The sequence below is a fragment of the Vanessa atalanta genome, chromosome 15 (genome assembly GCF_905147765.1).
Source record: "Vanessa atalanta chromosome 15, ilVanAtal1.2, whole genome shotgun sequence".
Lineage (NCBI taxonomy): Eukaryota > Metazoa > Arthropoda > Insecta > Lepidoptera > Nymphalidae > Vanessa > Vanessa atalanta.
In genome coordinates, this window is record NC_061885.1 from 4,761,732 (window position 1) to 4,783,565 (window position 21,834).

Sequence of the window (21,834 nt, forward strand, 5' to 3'; positions counted from 1 at the left end):
TCGAATGAAGTACTGTTTTCGCATTAACCCCATTGCGACCAATTCCCCACTCGGTCACACGTCCAATCAATACTAATTAGTAGGTAACTTCAATCATCATTATCTGTCATTATGAACTACATTTGCGATCATAATAAGTATGATAAATGAGAACGTATGAAATTTTTGAAAGGGATGTATTTTTAATTTTTGGGAGAGAAATGTGACACAAAATAACATATCCCGTCAGTATCGTATTCATAGAGCAGCATGTATGAATGCGATAATTTGAAGGGTAAAAGTAACGTGAGATATTAGCGCTGCTTATAAACATTTGACACCTTTGCCCCGTTATAATTTGGTGCATGTGGTTCTAAGGCTGTAAACATTGCTTCAATGTTGTGATTGCTGTATAGTTTTTGCCAAACTGTATATTAAATTTAAAAAAAAGTAACAGCTCAAAATATAGTATTTATTGATTGCATGATCTCTTATATCTGTAAAATATTTTTCGATTTATGTAAGTGGCAATTTATATTTTATACATGTTTTATTTGAAATTACTCTGAGAAATACCCCGTTGTCACGAAGCTGTCATCATAAATCCCACATTACGGGATTGCATATCGACAGCGCGTCCCGACCGAGCGCAGCTGCGTCGGAACAGTGCGTCCCAAATCTACCGATAATGATGGATTGCATTGTGCAACGCGCTGCGGCTGTGGGCGACGTTGGGGCAGGCCATGTCCGTTTCCGATCAGCGTAATGGTTAATGGTTTATGCAACCGATATAACTTTGCAACAATCACAAAAGAACGTTCATATTTTATTAACTCCGCTGAATGCGGGTGCTTTGTTGCATTGTTTTTAATTAAGTTCCTAACGAGTTTTATGAAAGGATTTAATTGTATCAGGCATAACGCAATTATGAAAAGCTTCCAGCATAAGTGTACAGAGGGTAATAATTTTATTCAACCTACAATACATAAAAAAATAATTGATATATTTTTTTCATTTGCAAATTTTTTAAGGAGTTATATTATAATATATTATTTTGTTATTTATACTAACCGGTATACTTGGTACATTTCCAAAATTTCTACACTTAACAGACTGAGTATTATTACACATCACACAAGTAGTCCTCCTAAATTTACGCACGAATGCAATAAAATTAATTTTATTAACCATTTCGAGTATACGTGTCTCATGAACTTTCCGTTGCGTACTGAACTAATAGTAAACAAAACAAGTTAAATATATGAACGTATTCAATCGGGATAATTTTCATTAGAACCGGTCGGAGATGAGTCAGACGACGCACGACATCGAATTACGTCACGTGCGTACGTGAACTTGTTATACCTACTTCTAACTTAGTTAATTCTTTAGAGTTTATAATAGACTAATCCCAAATTCGTTATTTATTTATTCGTATTGACTAATATTGACTAATTGTGTTAAGGAATAGTGTAATTCTTTTATTTAAGTAGTTATGTTTCATTATTTCGCCTTTGTTTTTCTTACAAAATATTAATTCCTACTTATTATTTTCTAAAACAAAGTAATATTATTTTAGATATTGTGTTATATCTTGTAATATTGTTCAATACATAATAATAACAATATATTTTGTTTTGTTTATTTCTGTTATATTTAAGGTGTACGTCAAATATTACTCGTATAAACTATTCGATAAATTTCTTCGATTAGAACGATTTAATTTTTATACAGAAAATCTCTGAAACATCACACACTGCTACAGTTATAATCTTCTAAAAGTTTTATTTTATAAATTCGAATTCAGGTTGAAATTCGATATTCGGTTTACTTCTTACAAAACATCCTTTAAGCCGGAGCAAACTTATCGGACTCCATAAAACACAAACGACACACCATAATTCAGATCTGATTTCATTTTCATAAATCGTCAGTTTTTAAAATGAAATTTATTTAATACGTCTTCGATAAATAACGTCAGATTAAAGTATATATTAAGGACGTCATTATTATAGAGGTTTTTGAAATCAATGTCGAAAGACAGAGAGACAGAAAAGTTGAGGAATTATACGTTAGTATTAAATAACTTTAAATACAGTCTGATATTTAGGAGATAATTAATCTCATTGGTATTTCAAGAACAAAGTTCTGGTTAGTAACAAAATTGACCCAAAGGGTAACCAGAAGTCAACGTAGGCTCCACAACACGTCCGATTAGTATAGAAGGACACTGCTCAGAGCTCACGAATTCGAATGAATCATGCCGGTGGCGTTCGCGGAATCATCTATACGATTGTAAGTACACAGCCAACAGCATCTCATCACTGTGCACGTAAGTATGAGGTCATTGACTAACTATCACTTGCAGATAAGGTGAAGCTCATTAATGAGGTCTATGAAATCATATACATCATATATCTTCTATAACGATTGCGCTTCTTACATATGAATAATGAAAATATTTAGTCGTCGTGACCAGCTGTGCTATTTTGTAAGGACCCACTTCGTATCTCACTTGTTTATTTTGACAAAACTTGGGACGCTAGTATTGAGGCCCAAATCCTTTCTCTGCGATGAGTTTGGACTTGTTTGGTACAGAAAAACTTTTCCGAAAGATTTGCGACAAACTTAAAAATAATATTAATCGTTTCGTTGAAGAAGCCAGTTTAAAACTGTGTACACTTAAAGAGATAAGTGTACACAAATTAATATCTTAGATGGTCTTTATAAATATACAGTAATACTAATAATAATTGTTATAATAGTTATATATTAGTGAAAAGAATATTTTATATTATATAAGTAAAAAGTAGTAATAGTACGTATATAAAATATTTGACAGTACGTCAGTACGCTGTTTTTGTGTAAACTAGCGACCAGCCCTGCATCAACGGTTGTGTAATTTTAAAGATCTTAGCATACACAAGGACAGACAGACAGGGGTAAGCGAATTTGTTTTATACTATGTAATGATAGTAACCGAAGCGAAGTTATTAAAAACATAATGGTTGACTTGTTCCATTCTTAAAAAATATAATATCACTAAAATTTTCCGCGACTTTATTATTCCTTTACTCAGCAATCTATTTATACCAATTATATCCGTTCATTTCTTCAATAAACGGCTTGGTCAACCACATAATGTCAACGTTAAATAAATCAGTGACTAATTGCAACCAAATTAGTACGTACATTGATAAATTTTCACATATTATTCACAGCCGTGACCCGAGCCACACGGGTCATCTCCCACAAATATCAGTTGAACACACATGCTCATAAAAAGAGTAAACGAGGATAACAGACCCTTCTAAATTACCGTTTGAAAAATATTCACTCTTCATATTTTCTGAGAAAGTTCATTGGACCATATACACGGAATATGACCAAGGTAGACAAGATTATAGTATGCCCTTGTTTCTTATTCCTTCTAAGAAACACTGTTAAATATTACAAAAGGAAAATATTTGGTCGCAATCGTTGTTTACGTCGTGTAATTGTATTATACTTTATGAATGGTCTCAAGAAAATAAATATTATATTCAAACCGCAACTGTAATGTTTGCTTGTGTTGTGGTTAATGTTATAACTAGATAATAAACTTAAATAAATCAAGAAGCTACGACTAGCTTACCTATAAAATTATTTATACAAACAAGTTATAGAAGCAATTAAACCACAAACAAGTGAACCTCCTCTATTGTAAATGTAAATGTTGTCCTGTGTTGCTATTTAAATAATTTAGACGGAGATAAATTAGGGAAAACATAATGGAAGCAACACTGCTCCTGTTCTTCTACATTATACACCTCGATAGTTAATTGTATTTCTGTTTGTCTTTACTAGCGACCCTCCCCGGCTTTGCTCATGGGTGCAATTTATTAATAAAGAACGCAATATTATATAAATAATAATTATACCTTTTATGATATAGCCAACTAAGAAATAATGTAGCTTTCTACCACTGAATACATTTTTACAATTGGATCATTAGTTTCGCAGATAACCCCCTACATACAAACGAACAAATTTTACATCTTTATTATATTTATAAGATACATAAAATCCTAAATTTAAATAATTTAAATATAAATTTATATTTAAATTATAAATTTATTGAACCACTACAATATATAAATTGAATTTAGAAAAAAACAATTCACATTTGGGTTTTAATTTAAAAAATAAAACTCAGAAAAATCTAAAATAACATGTCACTATTTCTTCATGTCTTTCATCAGTTCTGGTTTATGCTCTAAAATAATCTGTCACAGATATCGACATAAATTAAGGCCAAGAACGAAAATATTATTCGCCCAGTCAGCCGATTGGGCAGTTTTCGCGCTTGAGTAGTTGCCATATGGCGAGTCGAAAATCAATGAGGGAGAGGCTGAATGGCGGGCGGCGACCTACGAAGGTCGCCAGTACTGGTAGTACGCGACCCTCTGACACGCATGCGCGTTTGTTGCATTTTGTTTTTATATATAATTTCAATGTGCAAAGTAATAACTGATACAAAACTAGTAACGTTGCATTTAAAAAAATAAAACAAAGGTTCGTTTTTGTATGATGGCGTTCTAAAATTTATCAAACAAATATTACAAAAAATATGGATTGACGCACAGAATTATTTTTATAATTGATTTCAAACATATTAATCGAAAAGTTTTTTTTATAGAAAGCCCTAAATAATGAAGGGTATAGTCGGGTATAGTAGATTATATTTTATAATAACGTAAAAAAATACACATAAATAAAATATTTTTAAGTTGGAGAATATTCAATAAATTGAATATGATTATTAATAATTATATAACATAATATTAATAATGGCCGTCTTCTCGTTTGGACTCCATTATACCGGTTTATAAATAAAAAAAAATACCAGTCCCTAATAACCACTATAGAATATTGTAAATTGAATTTTGAATATTGGAATATTGAACATAGAAATTAAAAAAAGAAGTTATATATTTAGCACGATTAAAATACCCTTGTGTTTGAAGTCCCCTATGTAATAGTATATTTAATTTCAGTTCCTGTGTTTAAAAAACTAATAAACTGTATTAATTACTATCGATGCACCTAATGTTTATATTCGATTAAAATGAATTTTTAGAAACATCGATTATGTAATATGAGAATTCGAATAGTCTAAAAGATCTCGGTTTTTTTTGTCGGTTTTTATAGAGATAAAATGACATCGTTTCGTCAATCACATGTTATTGGCAATGTTTAAGAAAAAAGTTCAGGACAGTGTTTAATGTGTGGAATTTCCAGTCATTCACTTAAATTCTGACATATATATACATAAAATCAACAACAGCAACATAACATGAAATTAAATATTAAATACACTTCTTACGCTTAGATTCTTTACTTATCTGTAAAAGACTTTTTTTCTTCAAATGAATTTTTCTTATGGAATCTGCTAATTTCCTACAAAGACGAATGACCCACACAGCGAATGAGTCAGATGAAAAACTCACTAACTTATGTCAGTACCGGGGAACATATTACTAGAAGAACGAAGTTCTTTTTCATGCGAAACAGATAAGTAAGATAATTTACATTTTATTTATGTGTGGGTGAGGCTCAAACTAGATGGTGGAAATTAAATAAAGTGTTCTTATCATGCTGTCGAATCGATAGCCATTTGAGTTGACATTTGTTAGACTCGTCATCTAATTTAGCTAATCTTTAAACAGGCACATAAAGCAGTTTATCTCAAATCGTAATAAATATTTGTCAAATTGTAAGGGGGAAAAAATATGTGAAATTAAAGAAATTTGAATTTTAATTAAATTGTATTGAATTAAAAAAAAAAGCATTCTTACGAGTAATGTTTTCTAAATTTCAGTAGTCGATAAAATAGTCGAAGTTGTCTTGTAAAACAAATAAATGTATCAGGAAGCGATTGTGACCACTTAAAATAGTCGTAACAGCGACGATGTCGTTCCAATAACGCGATGTTGAGTCGTCTGTCTGGCGCCTGCCAGTCGATCACATTTTTTAATTAAACGCTCCATATATATTATGTAGGTACTATAATTATATAGAAACGGGGATACATCATGAGTAATTGCAAATAAAGTTCGTATTATTAAGGCAATTTAAATACGAGAACATTTGAATTTAGAATTTAAGCAGCCAATATTACTATTAACCAATATATATCACTGCTGAACAAAGGACCCATTTCCTTCCACCACCACTACTCGTTCGCTGAATATATATAATTGAATGTAATACATACAATCTACCTCATAATATTAACGTTGAGCACGAGATAAATATCAAAATGTTAATTAAGCATTATTTGAAACCACTATGTTTAGTTAAGACGTTATATATCTACGGTACACATATATGAGCCGAGATGGCCCAGTGGTTAGAACGCGTGCATCTTGACCGATGATTTCGGGTTCAAACCCAGGCAGGCACCACTGAAATTTCATGTGCTTAATTTGTGTTTATAATTCATCTCGTGCTCGGCGGTGAAGGAAAACATCGTGAGGAAACCTGCATGTGTCTAATTTCAACGAAATTCTGCCACATGTGTATTCCGCCAGCCCGCATTGGAGCAGCGTGGTGGAATATGCTCCCAACCTTCTCCTCAAAGGGAGAGGAGGCCTTTATCCCAGCAGTGGGACATTTACGGGCTGCTAATGCTAATGCTAAAAACACATATATATGTATATGAGAAAAAGTGGAAACATGCAGGCTATATAATAAATTATTATAACCTTATTGTAACATTTATGAATGGGGGGCATTTAATAAAACATAATATTAAAATCACACATGTCACTTAATTACGTCCTGCTGATCTTTTCCGGTCACGGCGGACCATTATCAACGGAGACTAATCAACCGCAGGTGATATTAAGCACAAATGTTTAAGAAAACACAGGTGCACTTTAGAGTTCCGCACTCTCATTAGCCGATACGGGACGTCAATCCGACACGGGCAGAAGGAGATCTTGTGCGTCACCAATGGCTTTGCGAGTTATTCGAGGGGAGTATAATTACTATTCTAAAATCAGTGCTGCTACTAGTAATTTCTTAAAAGAAAAACCGATCTCGTCTTGTAATCAGAACATTTAAAAGCTAAAGTTTATTGTATCTTAAATATTATAACAAAAGATAAGTTCATGTTTATTTATTATATCAAATATTGAACAATTTCAAAATGCCAGATGACAGAAAATCGAATGTAGCCATCGAGTAAGTGGATGCAAAAACAGACCACTTGTGGAATCCAGTGCGATAATCACTTTAGATAACATACGCATATGCGAAATGAAATATCCTTATCGGGTAGAGTGCTCTGCAAATGACACTTATAATATAACGGCCTTAATGAAAACGTTTCCATATCACATGCATGCAGACTTGTATGTCTGTGACGTGAAAAGTTTCAAAATTTCCATGAAACCATTATTATGTTTTGTCAATGAATTGGGTTTTTATTATCTATATTATGCATGTCACGTGACTTTGCAAATACTTTATGCACGTATGCGTTTATAAATAACAAACGATGTAGTTTACCTTATTTGTTTTATAAATTGATTAATTAATTTACACAATTAGGCACAAACATACATTATAAATATGTACATAAATAGACATTAAAATATTAATAAAATGGAATACTCCCCTTATTTATTTATTTTTTGGCCGTGAGAAAAGAGGTATCATATATGGATGGATAATAACAAGGTGGTGTTTATGTTCTCAAAGATATGACATGAAACGCCATACCGCCGTGCACCCATGAGAGTAAACATTAGCCAGAATAATAAAGCATTCAATACACGTAGACCATTTGGTGGTAGGATTTCGTGTTAGCCCGTCCGCGTCTGGGTGGGTTTGACCCACTCATCATATATTCTACCGCCAAGCAGTAATACTCAGTATTATAATCAAGAAAATTACTCACTCATATACTATATGTATAAAATCTCTCAGCTTAGTATAATTTAATTATTAAATTAACTCTGCTCTTTTGAATACATGTTTGCCACCCTCATGTGTAATGTCAAATTTGAATTTTAAATTAACAAATTTATTCATCTCGTGAATTGAATAAAAACGTCACCACAAGAACTCTACATAGAGTAACGCCGACGAGAGGGGACGTTTGAAAAGACATTCAATGGTAAGAGAGGGTGAGGCGTTGTGGAGAGAGGTGCAATTTTCAATTGCATTCAAAAGATAAGCCAGAATAAGAATTTCTACCTCGGTTTAGCCACTGTAATAATTATACAGGCGCCGTTTCACAAAAAAATGAAATTTTAACAATGGAAGCTGTGAATGAAAATTCATAGTCGATGTTGTTTTTTCACTCGAAACGAATAATTAACGTTTCATCGTGTCCTCATTTTGTTGGTCTGTTACCCAATTTGTCTGGAGCGGACTGATGCCAAACGGCAATCCGTGCCGGCCACTTGTAGCTTGTGCTCGCGTTGAATCATTTGGCATTTGTCCAGCTTTGCGCAGTTAAATGCAATTTTTGAGTTTTGTCAAATTGGAAACGTGTGAAAATAACAATTATAAAACATTTCAAATTAGTAAATTGTGAGAACATACATCATTCATAAAAAATGTTTTATAACGACGAATAACTATGATGAATTGATAAAATTATTCTATTCTCATATATATCTTATCTATTCTTCTTATTCTAGAAATTACACAGAACTATAATTGAGATTCCTCATCATGAGAGCCTTCTACAACTAGAGGCTTACTAGAGGCGACGTAGCTAAGCAATGAAGTTGAACGATGGCTCCGACGCTTAAACAATTTTGTCGGCAACTGCACTTCACCACTCGAGAGCCCTGTGCCTGATTAAAACTCGGCCGCCACAGTATTCTCTTTTATGCGCTGCACTCTCAGTATTATGGTGTTTCATTTCGTTAATTTCGGAATATGTATGCTTACTTTAAATCTTCTGAGCTCTTTCTTGCGTTGCAACTTGGGGAAATATTTTGGTGAATAGCATTTTTATTTCAAACTGGCATTTGCTTTTTCTATTCATATTCCTTAACACATTCATTTCTTTAAATAAAATAGATACTCTAATTACTCAAATCCAATTACACTTAGAGTTAGAATTAACTATTTTACACTATACCGTGTTTTACGAAACGTTCATATACAATAATAATAGACTATATTTTTTGGAATAACATAATACAGAGTTGGTATGGATTTGAAGTTTCACCGTCAGCCAGACTGAGAAACATTATGCACAAGATGGCACCCTAGCTAAATGTGCGCTTCTCAAACATTGGTTGAGAATAAATTATTCTAATATCTTCGATTCCACGAATTGTTGAAAGAAAATAATATTTTATAAGAATATAAATGTAAATGCTTTGAATATTACTAGAAAAGCAAGATTAGTGGTTATGTGTTAAAGTTAAAACGAGAAATAACATTCTAAAATGTTATCAACCCTATTTGTGAGAATACATAAACTCCGATTCTAATTAATAATAAACCAACAACCACATAATAAAACACAAAAAACCTTACTGCTTAAATCATACAATCCTGCCAGACGACAACAAGCTCCAGCTTACCTTATAATAAAAAATCCAATTATAATTTTAACTCAAAATAATTATTTAATTATTGTGAAATGACTTTTATTTATTCATAAACCAGTACATGAGAGTAAACAAATATTTATTATTTATAATATTTATAGGTACTTTTATTTTTGTTTTGCTGTTTAACCACAAACTTATATTTCATTGAAATAACCACAATATGATTATCTAATTTGCTATTTTTAGTCTGTGACAACAGAAATCCAACACAAAAAGTGCCTTTGAGGTCTTGAAATAAATATTTGTAAATATTAAAATGTAGCAACATTGTAATATTTCATGTGCCAAATATCCTCAAAACGAACTTTTTTCAAAACTGTTACAATGCGCGAATCTTGTCGCTGCGTTCCCCCAGGCTACGGTACGTCTCTTGACAGGGATAAATTCTGTGCCACCCTATTTTATCCTACTTATAGAATTTATACATCTGTATAGCCTCAACTCATTACTGTACAATTTCTCTCCCCCGCTTAAGTCAAACAATAGATATAAAAAATACGTAACGATATATTAAAAGTCTAAGGGAATAGTGTATGTACGGACATTGACTGACGACTATTATTATAGAAGATGGAGACCCGTATATAAAATTACTCTCTTTGTTCTTCAGCCCCAAAGTTCGAGGTGATTAACTTGGATCTGAAGAACAATAAGGTGAAACCCCAGTCACATTTTCTGGATCACGCGGTTTAATTAAGATATCACGAAAATGTTACAGAAAAGTTATCAAGTTAGCTTAAATTATTTATTTCTCATTTAAATGACACAAAGCGTCTAAAATTTGTCAATTTGTAGCTTGAGACTATTCGAAAGAGCATGAATTATACTCAAGTACTTAATAGCTGATTATTATTTGAAACTATAAAATAAATATTTCAGTTCTTAAAACAAGTGTATAATCGATATAAAAACTATCTAGTTGAATGTGTATAATTTTAAGGCTGTCATGTAAATAACAAAGTTACATTCAAAATAATCGCTTGGATATAAAATTGTTTGTAATTTGAACCGCGCTTGTGGGAAATCAGTTAGTTACTGAGATCGGTTGATAACATAAATGGTAGACGTTTTCGTGTTCAGAGTAGTGTCAGCGACATATTGATGAATAGCCTGTCTTGTTGTCGCTTCTGTCCGTCTAACATTTATAAATATTTAATATTTCTTATTATAAACTGGTTCTGAGTACAACTTTGTTAAAATAGGTTTTAAAATTATTAATTGTATGTTTAAAATACAAGTAGGACATTATCTGTTTTAAGACGCATTAATTAATATTCGTAAGGCATCCAATTGACATCGTTCATCGCAGATATAGTTTGAGAGCATAATATGTACCTTCAACGAACTACTCATGACTATAAGCATCGGATAACAATAAACTCTTCAATCGATTGTAAAACTACAAGATAATGACTACAAAAGCAATATAATAGTCATGTTTAAATTTATAACGTCGTGAGTTAAATTAAATGACGGAAATTTATTTAATAGCAACCTCCTTGACCAAGATAAATAAGTAATACATATATTTTTATAATTAATAGTCGTGGTAAAAGTTAAACTTATAAACGCAGTCAGTCTATAAATAAGCAAACGGTTTCATTGCTTGTTTATAAGGCAGGAACAATCAATTTGCCTAACTAAGCAAATGAAAGCAAGTGCGCAGACGAAATTATAGCTACTACTATTGCAAGTAAATCATAACATCCTCAATCATAGCAGACTGCATGAAACTTACTAAATACATCTATTTATAACCAGGCGAAGACAAATCAGTTCAGCACCCTTTTCTCTTTTTTTGTCAACCTAACCTTTTTGTTGGTTGATAGGTATTGACGATCTATGCCGTTATCAATAAAAACAATTCGGAAATAAGATAAGAAAAATAAATGTTTGAAACATTTTTTTCGAACATACTCCCTTAATAATAAATACCTTAGAATTTCCTCAAGATCCCACTGGGCGAACAATGTCTCTTTGAGTTCGATATTGACCGGAATATTAATTTTATTTATGTACTTAAATACTTAAATATTGAAAACAGATTACAGTAATAAAAAAATATTGGGTAAAATCCAGTGATTATGAAAAAAATTGATTAAAAATAGAATGTTCAAGTATTTTTTAAAAATTTAATTGCGGTTTCTTTCAACTTGGAATCGCTTTCATTACGTATATAAAGGCAATATTTACTTTATGACGTAATATGTCAAATGAAGTCATGCCAAATAATTGTAGTGAATTTTATAGACCTAAGTAATATTTTATGGAAGTTACAGTAACAACCTTTACCTTAAAAATAGAAAAAAGATCGGTATCGTATATTAAAAAGTGGTATAGACATAGCGGTTAGCTGTATTAGTAATGGGCGATAGAATGGTTGGGTTGCCTCGATACCGATTCTACATTAATATTTTTACATAAATATATTCAAACAACTACTACTCCCACTTCAAAATATTCCATAATATAATCTTCATTATATACCATAAATTTAAGTTAGTTTGCTACATTTTACTAAGTATACATTTCAATTAAATTAAATAGCTATTTATATTTTCCTCTCTTAACAAACTAAACAAGTTTAAAAAAAGTCATACTTAAACTAAATTTCATCTTTGAGTTAGTATTAATAGACAATTATGTAATTCATAGAAACAAATGAGTTCATTTTAACTTCTAGGTATAATAGGTTAAAGTAACAGTGATCATCATGATGTGGTGACAGTTTTAGAACGAATTTGTTGTCAATATTTACTAGTAAATGCAATATTTATTTCAAATTCAGTTAATTATATATTTTTAAAATATATTGCTTTTGCTTTTCTAACGGTACAACGTCCGCCATCATCACTTCAATCTGCAGGGCTCTCGAATGACTAACCGTCTGCCTGCTTTTGACATATTGCGAAATTTTTGCATCCACAGTCCGCTATTGATTTGATGATTAAAACGAAGAGAACTGAGCGAAATCGATGCATATTAAACTTCGTAGTTTTGTTAAGCGATAAATAAATATTCAAATATTTTTATTTGCATTTTCAATATTCATTCACGTATAACCTATGAAAACTTTTGTTTCCAAATATTTACGACGGTAATGCAAATAGCGTTGACACGAACGAACTGTAGATCACACATAATGACACGTCTCTCGCTACAATGAACTTCGTAATGCATGTAACAAGTGCAATGGATGGTTTTACGCATATTTCATAGTCCTTACTGCATTCTAAATAAAGGTCAATATGTTTCGCAAGATATGTGCTCTCATACTTCAGACATGTGTCACGAGAAAAGCGCATACCTACATACATACATATAAATGTTACGTACACACAACGTGGCTAAATCGTCTCAAACGTCTTTGCATTTCGATCGTAGTATCTTAGTACTTTTTGTATTTGTATTTAAAAAAGGCGTTTCTTTATATAATGTTTGAAAATAAACTTTCCGTAATATATAATATAAATGTCAAATTGGTAAATGGGTGGAATAAAGATATGCCAATCGACTTCCTCATGTGTAAAAGAGACTTGAAATCACTTCACCGCTCGAGTTCGAAGATCCCTCCTTTTAAGTGATTTGGGGTATCTCGAAGCGAGGGTTGGATGTAACGTCCATGACATAAACCACTTTAAGATATTTTAAAACGTTAGACTGGAGTTTAGGCAGACACAAAACAAAGAACAATTGAGCTTTGTTACTTTATGTACCCATATTTTATACGAAAATAAGCCGATCAAGCCTGGTAAGTAACTAAGTCTATATTAATAGTTATTATTTTATTATTATATTATGAGATGTATTCAATAACTTCACCTAAATTAGTTATTATGTACTTTAGTTTTCACATAATTTTAATTATAACTATTTTTATATTTTATTTTTTATAATTAATGTCTCGATGACAGTAATTCTCATGTAAATAAACAGTTGGCAAATTTAAAAATAATAAAAGGTAAATATATAAATATCCAATAAACATTCCAATGAACTTGCTTACGCTAAAGTATTCTTTTAATTCGTTCGGATGACGTAGTAATTAAAAAGTAATAAAGAAAGCACTTTACAGACTAACCTTCCTGCATGCTATTTGTAACATATTTTCCACTGACTGTGCTCTCGATACTGGGGTACCTTTAAATTGTTTTATATCGATGAATATTTAATAATCCATTCATATCGTTGTGTTTATTTTGAATATGTAGATTTTTCAATGTCATGTCAAAAAAAAAATTTGAGTTTATGTATCGAAAAATGTTATACGTATGAAATAGGCGGCAAGATTAAATAAAGGCAATCTGTTTACGAATTTCACAATAGTAAAGTTGTCGCTAACCGATAAGCGGGCATTTAACGTATCGTGATAAAAAAAGTGAGTAAGACTTTAGTTTTGGTATTAGTTACTGCTTCATCACGAAGGTCGAACTGGTCATTGCTCAGTGTTTATAAAAACTAAAATCTGAAAAATGGGGTTAGGTTACGAGAAGAGAAACCTGTTCAATCTAGGTTAGTTAAAATAAATGCAAACAGTTAAATATCTAAGCGTAAAACGTTTTTCGATTTGGATATATATTAGAAATTAACAACTTACTTTTTAAATAAGCTACTTAATATTTGAATTTTCAATTCAAGATCTACTTACTACTTGTTAATGTATCATCTAATTTAATGTAATAAAACATTAAAATGTTATTACTTTTTTTAAAAAATCTGCCTTTTCCTTATTTATACACTAACTTAATTAATACTTTACTTTTAATAGTAGGTATTTACTCTAAAATTAGAATTTACTTTTAACATATTTTAAAATAACAAAGAGAAGGAAAATCAAGCAATACTAATTCATTTTAAAAACGTAGCATATAAAATGTTTAACTATACGTAACGATATTTTTATTCGTAAAACAAAAGACGGTGCAGCTAAATTGGATGCAGATATAATATTATAAGGTTCTAAGTCGCTATTGTTCTTTATTTCTCAGATTCCATTCAACAAATTGCAATTGCTATGGTAATACTATGCAGAATGCTGTCTTGTTATTACCTTAGTCTACCAGCGAGGCATGAATGAACAATAAACCGTGTAAAATATGTCACTTAGCCTAATAAAGGAGACAAATGTTCCGAGCGTGATGTCTTCTTGTATGAAACATATGTACGTATAATAACTTGTACGAGTTATTTAGTCGCCTTGGAATTGTATTTTATGTTTAAAGGGCAAGACGGATATTTTCTTAATTAAAATTTTAATAGATATGCGTTTATTTTACTAAGCAACCGGCGTAAATATGTTTTATGTTAATTTATTTTTAAGTCTTACACGACTGCAGCCTTGTCATTTAGCTTTAATAAATTTGAACATATATTAAGAGAGGCCGAGACGGTCCAGTGGCTAGAACACGTGAGTCTTTGACGTAAATTACGGATTCAAACCTAGGCAAGCGATGAGCTTACGAGAAAACCTACATGTGTTTGCCAGATGTGTATCCTCTAAGTATAAGTGCAAAATAGTAGCACAAGCTCTTAACCTGCTCCGTCACAGAGGAGGCCTTTGTCCAGCATACATACTTTGCTTTTTGAACTGATTATGACTTAATTTTTTTTTAATATAGGTAGGCTATATAGGACGAGAAAGTGGGAAAACGGATGGTAAGTGATGATCGCCACTGCCCGTAGACATATGCGCCGAAATAAAAAACATTTTTAGATTGTAAATACGCCACCAAACATGGGAACAAAGATCTGACTGTGTATGTGTCCCTTGTGTCTTTTCTTACAGTGGCTCCTTCGCTTTTCCAACCGGAATACGACACTATTACCTAAATATTGTTTGGCGGTAGAATCTGTGATGAGTGAGTACCAAGTAAAGTTAATCTCAGCTGAATTAAAAAACGAATATATTTGTAAAATTTACATCAACGGCTAATTTAAAAAAAGAACATAAATGCAAAAATATTATTCAAATACACATTCAAATTCCTCACATTATTATCATTTTAATGCAATAAACGCGAGTATAATCACAATCAGGCACACTTGCCGAGGGTGCATGGTGTGTATGTACGTAACATGCGGGATAATCCCCCCACGTCTAGTCGGAGCACGCCTGCGATTGACGACAGGATCCCCCGTAACGTAGAGTTAGCTAGCGTGATGTGAGTGTAACGTAAAAAATATTTCTATTATGATTTCTTCATTCATACTTCGGTGCACACGAATGTAGAATTGTACATATATCCACTATGCAAATAATGCAAATATGTGATTGTATGCTTCTCATTGCATATTAAAATAGATTTAAGTTATATATGGTACATGATTATGGTAGGTATTGAATACTAATTGAACAATTGTAAGATAATAACATGTTTAATATTTAAAGTTAAGCTGTTAATGTTGCTATTAATTACATTATATATATATATATATATATTATATATATATATATATATATATGTATATATATATATATATATGATATATCTAATGATTATCTATATATATATATATACGTAAACAAACATCAACAGAACAAATACTATTTATCAAAGAATAGGTGTAACACAGTGAACTAATGCAACTCTATTTAATGTATCTACAGCACTTAATCTAAGCTTGATAATAAATGCAATACATACCTACTATACAAGTGCTAATAACGATCCATAGTACTTACTAGATTACTTCTATATGACATACCAATTTTAATTATAATAATATGCCATGTATTATATTAAGCTGAAGAGTTTATTGTTTGAACGCAAAAATATGTTTTTCAAAACAAAATGGTAGATATATTCACTAAACGAATTATTATACATCATAATATTTTTGTTTGTTCGTATCAATAAAAAATTAATTATAATTGAAGTCTGTATATTGATTTATATACAGACTTTTCATCCTATCCAATTTTTACCATAAGAAAATCCGTCCAAGAATTCGTCATAAATTATAGAATAACTATATATAAGCGCTATATATACTGTAATATATTGTAATAAGAAATATAGAGTTTATTTACAAGAGATTTTTTATTTATATCAACGCAACATCATGGATGGCGACCTATAAAGCATATGAGTATTATTGTAGTAGGCAAATTATTAGCCTTAGTATTGGATAGCTGTTGCTGGCTAGCATGATTAGCCGAAGAATAGTCGAAATCGAGAGAAGGTCAGAGAGCCAAGGTTACCGACATTGCTCAGCGAATTAGCAAACTGAAGTGGCAGTACGCAGGTCACATGCGCCGCTAATAGCCGTTGGAACAGACTGGTACCTGAGGGGAGACCGCATGTCGGGAAACGCAGTCTAGTGTGTTTGTATCGCAGGTATTGAAAGAGCTGATATCATTAGTGTGCCTGGCAGAAGTCTATGTCCAACAGTGGACTGACACGTGCTGAAGATGATGATTATGACATAACTTCGATGATCGTATGTAATCCTACCTCAACAGTTGCATAATTATAGCAAAATTTCTTGAATGTCCTCTAAGAAAATGGGGAGAATTTAAAAATCAATAGAATAGTTTTAGATTTAAAAAAATATTCATAATTTTTTTACTGATTGACTTGACTGAAACTAAGATTTAAAAAAAAATATATAAACCTACACATTCAGTATTATCTCTTTCTTTTTTAAGACGCGTGAAGAAAACCTCGAAAGAATATTTGCTGAGTTCAGTACCAAATTAATATGCATAAAGATATATATCATAATGGCCTTAGCATAATTATCAAGTGAACAAAACATGCAGGAATGTGAACACCAACGCCCCGGTAATAAGATACGGTGAACACTTGCTCGTTATCAATCGATTAACCGTCATTGCGATACAAAACAAGCCGTGTGTCAATGCGCTCTCAGAACCAAAATAAACATTATGTCATAATGATACAATATTGCAGTTACGGGACTTATAACAAGGAAAACTAGGTATAATTTCACGTATACCAATAGTCATGTTGTACTATGCTCGCTGCTAAGATGGCCGAGTGTTTTGAATACATGATTATCAAACGAACGGGCTGCAACCCAGACAATATAAGTTTTCATGCTTAATTTATGATTGAAATTCATCTTATACTCGCCGGTGAAGGAATACCTTCTTGTTAAATGATAATCCATCAAATGCATGTCCACCAAATCGAATTGAAGTGTTCGAAATTTGGTTTTTCAAAGAAAGCTTAACCTAGTGGAACGCTTATCTGGCCATTCGAGTTAATTTAGTTATTTTAAAGATTTTTCTGTTTTCAGGGTTCCCTGTTTTATTCGAATCTATTACAAATTACTCTAACCTGTATCTACCTAGCTAGCTCTCTTTCCTGTTTCGGTAGTTGATTAAAAAAACAATTAAGAAGAGACAATTTCTCCCGTCAATATTGTATTTTTTATTATTTATAATTATATGAATAAAATAGGTAGTAATCATCTAATCAGTTAATATAAGGGATATATTTATCATTGTTGTGGATAACCAACCTAACGCGCAAATACATATCGTCATATTCTATATGTGCGTGTGGTTTGCATGACTATGTACTTAAGTACCTACTCGCACTTAACCTGCGTGGCTTGGGGAAGACATCACTAGTCTGTGTTAAACAACATTGGAAACTGAAATGTATGTCTTACATGTTAAAAAAGCATGTTTGTTTTTAGATATAATATTCCTTTGTTTTTTATTGAGCAATATTTAAACATTAAAATGAGTATATACTTTTTGTAATATACAAATATAATAAGTTTTACTAAATTCTAGACCAGTGTGCGTGTGCGTGACTTGTAAAAATAATTTGTGCGTGTCGTTTATGCTATTTGTATAGTTTTCATTTCGTAATTGTAGACATTGTTTTAAATTTTTCTGCCTAAGCGTGAGTTTCTTACTACATATTTACGGATAATATATTATTTTAGTGTACACAAGTGTTAAATTTTAAGGATATATACATACTTTTAATTTATCTTAAAAAATACAAATATTTTTTGGTAAAAAAATTACAGTCATCGTATATTTTATCGACAAGGTACAAATGTACAATGTAAGCAGATAACATAATTATCATGATTTAAAATAAAAGAAATATTTTAATTCTTTAAGATCTGATATAACGATAACATATAAAGTATAATTGTTTAAGGCTACGCGTATGTGATTACAATGCGAATATTTTAAACAATGACATTATATAATATAATATGTAATATATTTATATACAATCGTGTTATTGTTTTGCATGGATACACTGAATTGACGCATTAGATACATACGACCGTCACTGATGCATGTTAGCTATTAAAGGCGTCTAAAATAGGACGTCACTTGAAAGCTGAGAATCGACACACTGATTTATTGCAATTGCTTAAACAAACATTAGACAAAGGGCGATCACTTCGGGAATCTATGTCCAATAGTAACGAACAAAGAGCCGTAATTTGCTTGTCGTTAAGATGCTCAATAGGCGCCGTCGGCGATAGAGGCGCACCCGCCGACCTTGCGCATGCGTAGCTCGTCGCGTCGACAGGGCTGCTTGATGACCAGCACTGACCCGGATGGAAAGTCACTATGTCAACTTCCCCATCTATTTTTGTACACTGTCGCAGACAGTCATCCGTTCACAGATAAGTAACTAGTACGTTCAAGAGTAAATTTACGTTGTAATAAAAACTATTTTTAAAAGATGTATTCAGTATTGTATTTAGCTTTCACATGCAGATCGATAATGATAATTATATGTCTTAATATTAAAGCATAATTTCACTCACAATCTCTTAAACGTGTTTCAACGTTTTCTGTAATAATTTAAGTATCGATATAATTAATACAACACTTAAAAAACTAGTAAAAAGTTATCTAAGTTATAATTAAATTCATAATAAAAAATTTAATTATCCAGCTTGAATACTAATTACACTATGCATACATACAAACTTTTATCGCGTGTGGTCGAAACTCCATTTGTTTACACGTCTATGGCACAATACAGTTTGAATGCAAATTTTCATTAATTATATAAGAGTTTTCGATGTTCACGAATTATTATTATAATATCATCCGTATCCTTATTAACGATTTTTATCTTATGTTATATGAGTACGTACATTTATCTAGATTTTATAAATTGATGTAACGACAGCCCTGACCGCAAGAAATAGCTTGCCAACACGCGATACGTAGAATGCTAATATACGCGGCGCCCGTACCGGCGCCGGCGCAAAGTACGTACAAGCTTTCTAAGCATTGACTAGTAGCTTAAATCACATAAACATCTCATGGTAATATAATTTCATGTGATTTTAAAACATTATTCCTTTATCTTATCTATTGGGTATCTAGTCTTAAATGTTACTAATAGAAAAAAAAAGAAAAGACCATTAATAGTATTAATATCATCTAAAAGCTTAGACGAACCAAACTCAATAACTTTAAGCACGATATCTATCTCCTAAAGACACGAAACACGCCACTTTCGATACGCCAAGCGCCAGATTACAACTTCGATACAAATCCGCTCCGTAAACAACTTCTAATCGATTTTATTAAGTCAATTCATTTAAAAAGGGACTTTATCGACAGTATATAAGGTTCACTCGAAACTAGAGAGGGAAGCGTATAGCATAGCTTAGACTCAGAAAAGAGGCACCTGGAGGCGCCGTAATACTCAGACGGGGATTATTTTTAACCCTAAACCTAGGATTCTACAAAGTAAACGAGAATGAAACAAGAAGCTAGATTACAGATACTGTATACTTTATATATCTTCTGCTTCTATACGGCTGTTATTTTAAACCTCATTTAAAAAACGTTGTAAACGAGATAAGAATGAATATCCTGGGTAACAGTTGTTTTACGTTTTTATCACAGAAAGTATTTAACCCATTTACATTACACATTTTTTATTATATATTTTTTAGTTTTAGTGCCTAGAAATTAACTGAGCGAATGATTCAATTAAATTTAAATTCAATTCAATTTATATGGTTCATTTAAATTAAATAGTAATCATTAGTTTTCTTAGGATGAAAATAAAAGAAGATGGTAAAATATTATTTTAAATAGTTATTTTACTAAAAATGTAAAAATTGATATCATATATTACTACATTTTTATATTAGAACGGTTGCGTATTTTTTTATGAAAGACTAGATTTTTTTTACATAGCTACTAATTGAGTTTTTATTTTAAAGTAATTACACTTGCCTGAAACATAAGCCTCAGTTTAATTTGTTTTAAAACTCATAAGCACTCACTGATTAAAATTACAGGAGTAAACGGTTAAAGTTTTTAAAAAAAATGTGCGAGTTTTTTTACTACAGGAAGGCATACGCTTCCAACATCAAGCGGCTTTACAACTTTTCTGTTGCAATATTCATTAAATACAATTACGCGATTCTCGCCCATCCATTTCCTGGCACGAGTCCATCTTTTATTTTGTTCTATTAATATCTTAACCTTATACTGCTCAGAGAACATTTTTAAGTTAACTGTATGAATGTTAACTTAAATCAACCGATAAACATAATCATTGATCGGTGATTATGTTTTATCATTATTTAGAGTTGTCAGGAAATAAATGAAAAAAAAAATTGGATCTTCTTTAAATAATAATCATTGTCTACTTCAAAATATAGATGCATGATATAAAAATAAACATAATAACAATATATATAATATGTTCATAATCTAATCACACTAATTCACAACGACTGGCCCAGATGCAAAAGAGTTTAAAGAAACTAGAGCAGGCAAGAATATATAAGGTCATTTAAAGCGATTATTCATAGGATATGAGAGTTATTTTTATATAAATATTTCAATGAAAATAATACTATACTTAATTAGTCCTTTTAAAAGGGAAAATTTAAGTATATTATGTAATTAAAAGATTTCATCATACGTATTAAGTTGACCTCAAAACAAATTAATTTGTGACACGTAACGGAAACGGTTTATTCACTTTTTTTTCTTGCCTCGTCTTAAGTATTTTATTGCAAAAATAGTGATTATCTTTAATTGATGTATAATAAAAAACAATCAAAGGTAGCTATTATAATAAAAAGGCTTTTTATTAAAATAGCTGTTAAAACTTGAAAATATATTACTGCTTGTTATATATTACTTTTGAAAATACATATATGTTTGTACTTCGTCACAGATAATCATCACAAATCTCAGACGGAGATCGTTATCGAGGTAAAAGTATCCGTTTAATGAATTACTCAAATG

General features: G+C 31.3%; 1 protein-coding gene across 1 annotated transcript in view; it reads right to left on the reverse strand.

Annotated features, from left to right (window-relative positions):
- Positions 1–21,834, reverse strand: part of LOC125069282 (breast cancer anti-estrogen resistance protein 1) — a 53,923-nt gene that overhangs the window by 6,946 nt on the left and 25,143 nt on the right.